Source organism: Nelumbo lutea, chromosome 5 (genome assembly GCF_056320005.1).
Source record: "Nelumbo lutea isolate HS-2025 chromosome 5, American lotus-T2T, whole genome shotgun sequence".
In the NCBI taxonomy this organism is placed as follows: Eukaryota; Viridiplantae; Streptophyta; class Magnoliopsida; order Proteales; family Nelumbonaceae; genus Nelumbo; species Nelumbo lutea.
Genome location: NC_142688.1, coordinates 6,878,446 through 6,887,966, shown reverse-complemented (window position 1 = coordinate 6,887,966; position 9,521 = coordinate 6,878,446).

Sequence of the window (9,521 nt, the reverse complement as noted above, 5' to 3'; positions counted from 1 at the left end):
GAATCAACATGAATGGGATTTCATTCCCAAGGGAGGTGTAGGGAATGACTATTCTAGCAAGAATGGGAATGGGATTTTGATTCAGCCCAACCAAACAGTTGGAATCATAATAGTCCATTTCAATTCCAATTCGAGACCCCTATTCCCACGAACCAAACGGGGTCTTAGGTGTCAATGCACCAGGTTTGGACTGGAATCAATCTAAAATAAAATGAATTTGAATAGATTGGACAATTTAGATATTGAATTGGACCGGTCCAAAATATTCATTTGATTGGATTTGACCTGGTGGACTCACATTGGATTGGATCGGATTGGACCAAATCCAACCCAATTGATACCCCTATTATTAATACATTTCCAACCCCCACTACAACTAATAAAAAATAATATCAACTAAGCCAAGTGGTACTTTTAATTAAATCTTATACATTTGAGTTTAGATTTGCTACTCACATAGGACACTGCAGCCATGCATTAGGAATATCTCCTAATCAATGACAACTGAATTGTTACCGGTGTGCAACTATAGTGTCTTGTGGGTAGCATATCTAGACTTTACATTAATAGTTGGTCGATGCAATAATTTTATTAAGGAAAAAGTTTCGATTGGGGACCATTAACTAGACATATCCACGGTCCAAGTAGTTCAACGGCCCAGTCTGACCCATTCTTGATTAGGATTTGACAATATTTTAGGCTCATGGGCTTGAGCTCGAGCCTGAGCCAGACCTGATAATGTTTTATACTTTTATATAATAAAAAACATATAATAATATTTGTTTTTCTTTGTTGCATCTCTTTTCTTAAGCTATACTTCTATATTTATTTATCACACTTGGTTTTTAAAGATATATTTGACCCAAACCACTAACCCACCATCCAAAAAAAAAAATAGTTTGATTTCTAAATTAACATTAATTTTTGTATTACACCTCCATCATTGATAAAATTATTTCCTATGTATAATGCTTATTTTAGTTCAGTATAATGATTGCACAATATTAGAGATGTACCCAGTATTTTTTTTTATAAATATATAACATTAAATATGTGCTCAAATGTTTCTCTATTTTTTATTTTAGTGATTCTTTGTGTTTTCTATTTAAAAAAAAATATTATTTGATTATATCATTTTATTTCTATGTTGATTTTAAATTTAGCATTCTATTTTCATCAGTAATAAAAATACTTCTTACATTTCATATTTATTTTTGTTTAATATAATGAATATACAATATTAGAGATATGCCCAATTATTTTTTTGTATTATATATTTTATTTCCCACCAGTGGGAGGGAAGAAAATGATTTTGTTTTTAAATTATTTTTCAAAATATTTATTTTTATACTATTAAAATTAATATTACAGTTTTAATTATTTTAATTTAATGATAAGAAAAATATATCTTAAGTATAGGGTTTAATGAGAGAGTATACCTTAGATATGAGATTTAATGAGGGAGAATAGGAAAATAATTTTATTTTCAATTGGTTTTAAATTTTACATTCCATTTCCATCACTGATAAAAATATTTATTATTGTTTAATATGTTAAATATATTATGTTAAAAGTGTTTTCAATTTTTTTAATTTCAATATTTTTTTTGCATTTTATCTATTATTGAATTTTGTCATTTAATTGTGACAACATGGATTGGCCCATTTAACACAAAGTGGTTTAATTTCTTACCTCCACTTAGACAAAACCACTATTTTTTAAAGTCGATTTTAAAAGTATAAGTTTTTTTGTTATTGAAATTATTAGTTTATTATGTATTAATTTAATTAATAGAATTTACTGATGAGAAGAAAAAATGCCTTAAATATATGATTAAATGAAGGTGAGTGCAAGTTAATACCTAAAATGTTGGATTTAATGAGAGGTGATTGAATTCATTAAATATCTTTAAATTACCTCTTTTTCAGCTCATTTAATATCAATTACAAATTATCCTATTTGCCCTCATTTTTATCAATACATTTAAATATAGAGGGGTAAATGTTGTCCTCAGAAAATTCCAGAATTATTCTTGATGTTATTTGTGTTTTTTAAATTAGTATAGATATTTATATTGTACATATTTGTATGGTGCAAATACATGCAAAATAATATAGAATACAAGATTTTGCACTCTACAAATTTGTATTTGTACTCCTTCCAAATAGAGTCTTAGGCTCAGTTTGGAAAGAGTACAAATACAAATATATACAGTGCAAATACATATAAAATATAAGGTTTTACACTTTACAAATTTGTATTTGTACTCATAGAGGCATAGGCTTAGTTTGGAAAGAGTACAAATACAAATATGTACAGTGCAAATGAGTTTTATTGTTGAGTAAATAAATTAGTTTTATTGTTGAGTAAAACTAAAAAAAATATTCTTCTCGACCAATTTTCTTGGTCAGGCTTCAGACTTCATATGAGGGCCGGACTTGAATTTAAGATATAGGCATAATGGTCAAATCAAATTTGGGTTTGGGCCTGAATGTATTCTGTTAATATAGAGGTTATGTCCGGCCGTAAATATTAATAATTTTTTTCTTTGAAGCCTGACACTATTAACCATCGAAAATATCATCCTTAGATTTTGAGCAATAAAATATATATATATATATATATATATATATATGACAGGCTTCTTTACCCTTCGCACACTAATCTCATTCATACATGTTATCTTTAAAGATCGGATCTTCGCTTCGAGTTTAAATATATATATATATATATATATATATATATATGATGCCAACAATGTATGACAGGCTTCTTTACCCTTCGCACACTAATCTCATTCATACATGTTCTCTTTAAAGATCAGATCTTCGCTTCGAGTTTAAATCTTGTAAGTTGTAGGGTTGGCTTCTTGATATTCTCTCATCACGAGCCATTGCTTGTTGGTTGATTTGACTAGCTCGCAGTTTAGAATTGCAAACTAGTGCATAGAGTTTACTTATATTAAATGCTTTCCCCTCAAGGGAGCCAGCAAATCTGTGATCGTGTTCAATCTCCCCCCCTTGGCTTTATCATTCGAAACTCTGATATGGAAACTGTATGTTGACGGGTAATTCCTGTCTTTGCTCATTTCCCATTATTAAACAAGGGCTTCAAATGATGGTCTGTCCCACATTCTAGTTGAGTTGGCCTCCGCTGATCTCATTTTCAGAGTTCACTAAAGACCAAGCTAATCCTTTGATTGAAGTATATACTTTGATCTCTAATATTAAGATGTTGGCTACAAGTTTCACTCGAATCAGCTTCTCTTACATCCCAAGACTCGCGAATGAAACAGCTCATTGCATTGCAAAGCAATGCAAGTCTCTCTCTTGGAGATCTACAGCTACCTGGTTGTCAAATGCTCTTGCATTGAAAAGCAATGCAAGTCTCTCTCTTGGAGATCTACAGCTACCTGGTTGTCAAATGCTCTTGCATTGAACCATGCTACTTTTGACCCATGTTGTTCCCTTTCTCTCAATAAAAAAAAAATGTATGATAGGGTAAGAGATTTGACCAACACCCCCTCATAAAAGGATGAATACCACTCATTAGTTATCACTTTTATGATAATAATTATTGTATTATTTTATAAAAAGTGCTAATACATGAATTACAAGAGCTAACACTTCTAACTAATGTCATTGTCAAATGTATATCATGATTTTATAGATAGTATCCAAATGTGGTAGTTTAGAGGCTTACAAGTTTGTACAAAATAGTGGCAAAAATTTTGTCGAGAAGGGTTTTTTATTTTTAGGCCCCAATAGTTTGGGGGACCAATTTTCCATGTTTTTTTTTTTTTTTTACCCAGTGAAGCATAGATTTTATGGAAACAAAACTTTTCCTTGAATAAGTTTTTGGCTATTTAGTTGGGAAAGTTTTACCCATATGGGAGGTGGATAAGTTATTTATCTATGGAGGTGGAAAATTGGTTAAATTGTGTAGCACTAAAATGTCTCTACCATAACATAATAAAAAAAGGGATCCTTTAGGAAATTCACTCACTTACCATCTAGCAGAAAAAACTTAGGTAAGTGTACTTATTCGAGTAATATTTTCCCATGTAACACTTACCCAAATAAATACAAATATACAATTACTCAAATAAATAACTTACCCAAGTAAACATACCCAAAGGCTATGTTTAGTTTGAAAGAAAAGAAAGGGAAAAGTAAGGAAATCCATACAAGATTTGCAAAGGTTTCCCTACCTTTCCTTTTTCTTTCCCTACTTTTTCCTCCAAACCAAATGCAGATTAAAAGAAAACACAGTATTTAATGCAATTCTACTTTTCTGGTCTACACGAGATTAATAAAAAATCAACTGTTCCTAGCCAGTTAAATACATCTTTGCCAACAAAGCTAAGCTTTATATACTATCGAATTAATTTTATCAAGATCTCTTAATTTGATTACAATTGACGGAAAAAAAAAATTCCTATGCACAGGTGTCTGGATCACCTGCCAACAAAACACGTTTCAACCATCTACCAACATGATCTCACACTGCACATCTCATACATGGCGGGTCCCAGTCTCATGGTGAGATGTGTAGTATGAAATCATGTTGGTAGAGGGTTAAAACGACATGTTTTGTTGGCAGAAAATCCTAACTCCATGCACAGTGATATACCTAGGGCTGTTAATAGGTCAGGCATGCCCAATCTAAATATATAGGGTATGGCCATGGGTAGGTTGTTTCAAGCCAATTAACATATCCCCTACGTAAAGTCTATTTTTTTCTCATAAAGGGATGCAAATTAATGAGATCGGTTTCAATCAATGCAAGGCCCGTTCCTACATTGTTTGAACAGCCTTTACATCTTTGTATCGGGAACATCTCTGTACTTCTGTACTTTATTTCATGAGGAGATATTCCCAATGCAAGACTATGATAGTTGTTTGAATGGGCTTTGCACCGACTGAATCCGGTTTCCAAATTAACAAGATAAGTAAGATTTATTGTTAAAGTCAAACTACATATAGCGTAGCTTTCAATTATAATTGGGTATTATAGGGTCAGATGGACTCAGACCCGATAGTCCTAATTACATAGTAATAAGTTCTGCGTATTTATATACCAAGTTGGGATCAGTTCTACCCCTGCTCTAGATCAGATCCAATCACAAGGAATTCTGCATGGGGCACAAGGTAGCATAGTGTTAGTTTGGTCATTTCCAATTTTCATTTACATGAACAAGCAGGCCCGGATGCCTGGCATGACCCAGACTTCCCTGAATGAGATCAAATCAGCTTCCCACAAGATTGTTCCCACAACATCCCACAGCACATCTCCTCGGTGTATTGGAAATATTTCCTGATAATAATTTCAGAAATGATGATGTCATCATTAAAAAATGCTTTCAATACACGTTATGGGGCAGTCTGGTGGGGGGCTAATTTGAACTCCCCCTAAATACAATTTTACTATCTCCAAATTGTAAAAATGTGATAATGGAAACCTTTGTTTCTTTGAGGGTATTTTCTTGCCCGCTGATCTTTTTTTTTTTGTTATGAGATGTTATGATTCCATACAAAATTATCCAAAAATTGATTTGGGCACAGGTGATTTAATTTGACGTGGGCACACCAGTCACCACCAGTGATTTAGTTTGATAGGAGCACTTTGTATGCATGGGTATTGGATGCAACCAAATAAATTGAAAATTTGATAGGCGTGAAATGACATGTGTTATATGCTAGATACATGTATAAGTAAAGGTTGGAGATAAAAGTTTGATGTTATATAATCAAATTTAAGTAATTAACTTTTGGGAAAATCTCTTAAACTACTCTTAAGCTTTAGGGAATGGACTGATTAACTTTCTCTACATTTTTTATAAAATCTCTTAAAATATCCTTAAGCTTTCAAATAATTGACATCACTATTAAACGTTAATGGAAATAACAAGATATCGAATTTGCCTTCCATTATGTTTCAAATTTTCAAAGTACACCCTAACTGATCAAAATTTTCAACAATACCCTTACTTGTACATTACCTGTACATTGAGTGTCTCTGATAACTGATATGATCAGATATGCTCCCACCATCGCTATTCACCACCACTTGCCTTCTCTACTCTCACCAACAGAGAACAGGGGGACCAAGTTCAATGGAGGAGAACAGAATTCCTTGTGATGTCTGTTGCAATAATAACTGTGCTTTTTGAGACAAAAAATGTGAAAAAAAAAAGAAATATGAGAGGAGGGGAAGAGCTGGGCTTCGAGAACCCCAACTGTGTGTGTGTGAGAGAGAGAGAGAGAGCCTTGCTCATGGAGGTTGTCACAAAAAAAAAATGATAACTATTTCTACTATTATATATGAGTTATTTAAGACAGCATGAACTAAGGTTATGTTTGGTTTGAAGGAAAATGTAGGGAAAGGAAGAAAAACCTTTACAACCCTAGTATCTGTTTCCTGTCTTTCTCTTCCTTTCCCTACCTTTCCCTTTAAACCAAACATAGCCTAAATAATAAATGTTACAGGAATAAAGAACTTTAACAAGCTCATTTAACACACAAAGAGGACACTTTTTACAATGTTGTTGGTGAGAATATGGACACGATGAACCAGCCATAGATTTGTAAAAGCACAAGGTATAATTTCAGCAGATTAACCTTTGGTTTTGTGTTTAATATATTTGAATTGAGGGAACTGGTCAAGTCTATATTAGAAGAGTTATATTGGAGGGCAACACTTGGAATGTTTTGGGAAAACACTTTCATCCATGTTTTTTAAAATCGACCCGGTGATTGAATCGGTCAGGGTCTGGTTACCGGTTTGAACAATCCAACGCTCGGCTCGTTCTGACAAGAAAATAAAAAAAATAATAAAATAAAAAAAGTTAAAACCGTTCGAACAATTAACCGCCTGGTTCAGTAGTTCGCTGACCAAAATCAATGGTTTTAGAGGAAAATCCGATTTTTAGGAAAAACAAAACCGACCACCTAATTGATTCCCAATTTTCCGGTCCAGTCCAATTTTGAAAACCATGCTTTCATCTTAATTTCTGAAACAAAGGCTTTTGGTGCCATAGGTAGCAATACAACTGCCTTTGCATCCTCAATAATATTCTTTACTATACAATAAAGTCAATGCTCAACTGATATAAAAAACTAAGGTTTGTCCCTTTGATTTACTTGGAACAAATCAATTTCCAACTTTTTGGTTCACATCAGGCAAGAGATTCATGGCTTGGATGTTTTATTCTTCAAGATTAATTTGTAATTCATAGATTTTTACTTGTTTATTTTCAGTTTCGTTTCTTCACTTGTTCTATATTCTTAACCATGAGAGATTGGTTCTATTTCTTATGGCTTGAAGCATTAGCTCTATGGTTTTAGGTAGTACTCATGGAAGCACTCATAAAAACACCATCTCTCCCATCTATGGTTTTAGATTTCCCAATCTTCATGACATACCTCAAAAAACCCAATTGCAATCTTTGTTATAAACATGGACTCTTTGATCTCTTGAAGTCCTATCTTAACTCAAATGTCTCAGTATCTTTGTTTTGATGAAGCTGACCACGTACAAGGGGCAAATTAGCTTCAATGAGTTCCTCCCAACCTTGCATTGGGAATATCTCCCCATGAAATAAAGTATATAAGTAGGCAGATATTCCTAATACAAAACTGTAAGGAGATCAGCTTCCATCAAGGAAAACCTGTGCCCACACCATTCTAACAGTCTTTCGCAACCTTGCATTGGGAATATCTTCCCATGAAATAAAATACATAAGTATGGAGGTATTCTCAATGCAACGCAGTAAACATTGCTCGAATGGGCTTTTCCCTGACTGAAGCCGAACTGAATTGTAAGGTCTGTTTGAATGGGCATTACACTGACTGAAGCCGATTTCATCTCCAATACATATTTTGGGGATACAGGATTTTTGGGGTAATGCAGATTAAACGTGTTTGAGAAATAAAGACGATCAGTTAGCTGGAACCAACTGCCTTGATAGGGCAAAGAACCTGCCTTTCTTTTTAATTGGGTTACTGATTAACTTCACTGGGTCATCTCAAGATCTCTTAAGCCGGTGGTAGCTGCAATTGTGAACTCACACTAATGCTTCCACGTCATTAACCTCCATTCTGAATGAGATAAAAGAAGAGAGAATTCTTTCTCAAACACAGCATTAACAATTTAACACCATTCATCTGCTAGTTTAAGCGTAAACCTAAACAAGCTGAACCAGTTTGTTGTGTAGCACTTCGGCCCTACTATTGATGTTGGGTAGCCATTGGGTACCATGCGTATTGCTATGTTTTCTATACTGCTCCCTTGGCCTGGGAACAAGCTAAACCAATTCGTATGAGACTTGTTAAATGAGACCTAGTTCAAGGTTTCAGGAGGCCAAAGTTGAAAGGGCATTTTTGACCATAAAAGGGTAATAATGAGATTTATAGAAATTATATAAATTATGTGGTGTCATATGTGAATTGATTGTGGCAAAATGCTAATGGTAGGGGATGATTTAATCAATTGTTAGGAAGATTATAGATAGTTGAAGGATTTTGTAAATAGTAGGGATAGGGTTTATTAATTTCCTAAAACTTATGGATAATTTAAATGATTACCCTTTAGGCTCATTTTGGAAAGAGTATAAATACAAATACATATAAAATAATATAAAATATAAGCTTTTGCACTCTATATATTTGCATTTGTATTCCTTTCAAACTGAGCCTTAACTTTTTTATGGTCTGCTTTATAATAGTATAGAATGGATGTGAATGTCCGGCCCAGGCCTGGGTCATCTCAATTATTGACCATCCCTATGCCAAATCCACATTTTTATAAGATGCCTTTAATTACGACTTATAAATTGAGCATGACCAATTTTGCGCATCACATATTCAAAATACTCAAGATAAGCGACCAGTGAAAAATAATGCAGAGCTTGGGGTGCTTATTTGAAAATAAGTGCTTATTCTAATAAGAAAATCATTCGTTTCAAATATGAGTAGTATATATAGGTATTTTTTAAATGATGTGGCGTGTCGAGACAAGAAATAAACACTTAAAAATAAGTCCAAAATCTCGGCTTCTCGATATTCTTAGGAATAAGAATTTATTCTGACTTATTTCCTAAACACAAATAAGCACTTATTGGTGTGGTCCCAACCCAAAATAAGTGGCCATTTGAATAAGTGTTTGTTCTTAGGGTCATTTACTAGAACTCCCTATGTTGTTTCATGAATTTACTTAAACTTATCCTATAGTTTTCATTTTATTAAAACATCCCTATAGTTTGCAACCAATTTACTTAATCAACATTTTACTAAGAAATGTTTGTATTTGCCATATGAAAATAGTAACACGATCACCTAAAATAAGTGGAAAATGTTAAAGGTCATGGGTCCATGATTGTTTATACCAAAAATACCCCTAACACTTATTCCTACAAAAAAAAATGACCAAATAGAGTAGTCACAATTTCTAGGGTCATCTAATGGAAGATCAATTGCTAGAGGGGGTGTTTTAGCAAAATGCAAACTATAGGATAATTTTTA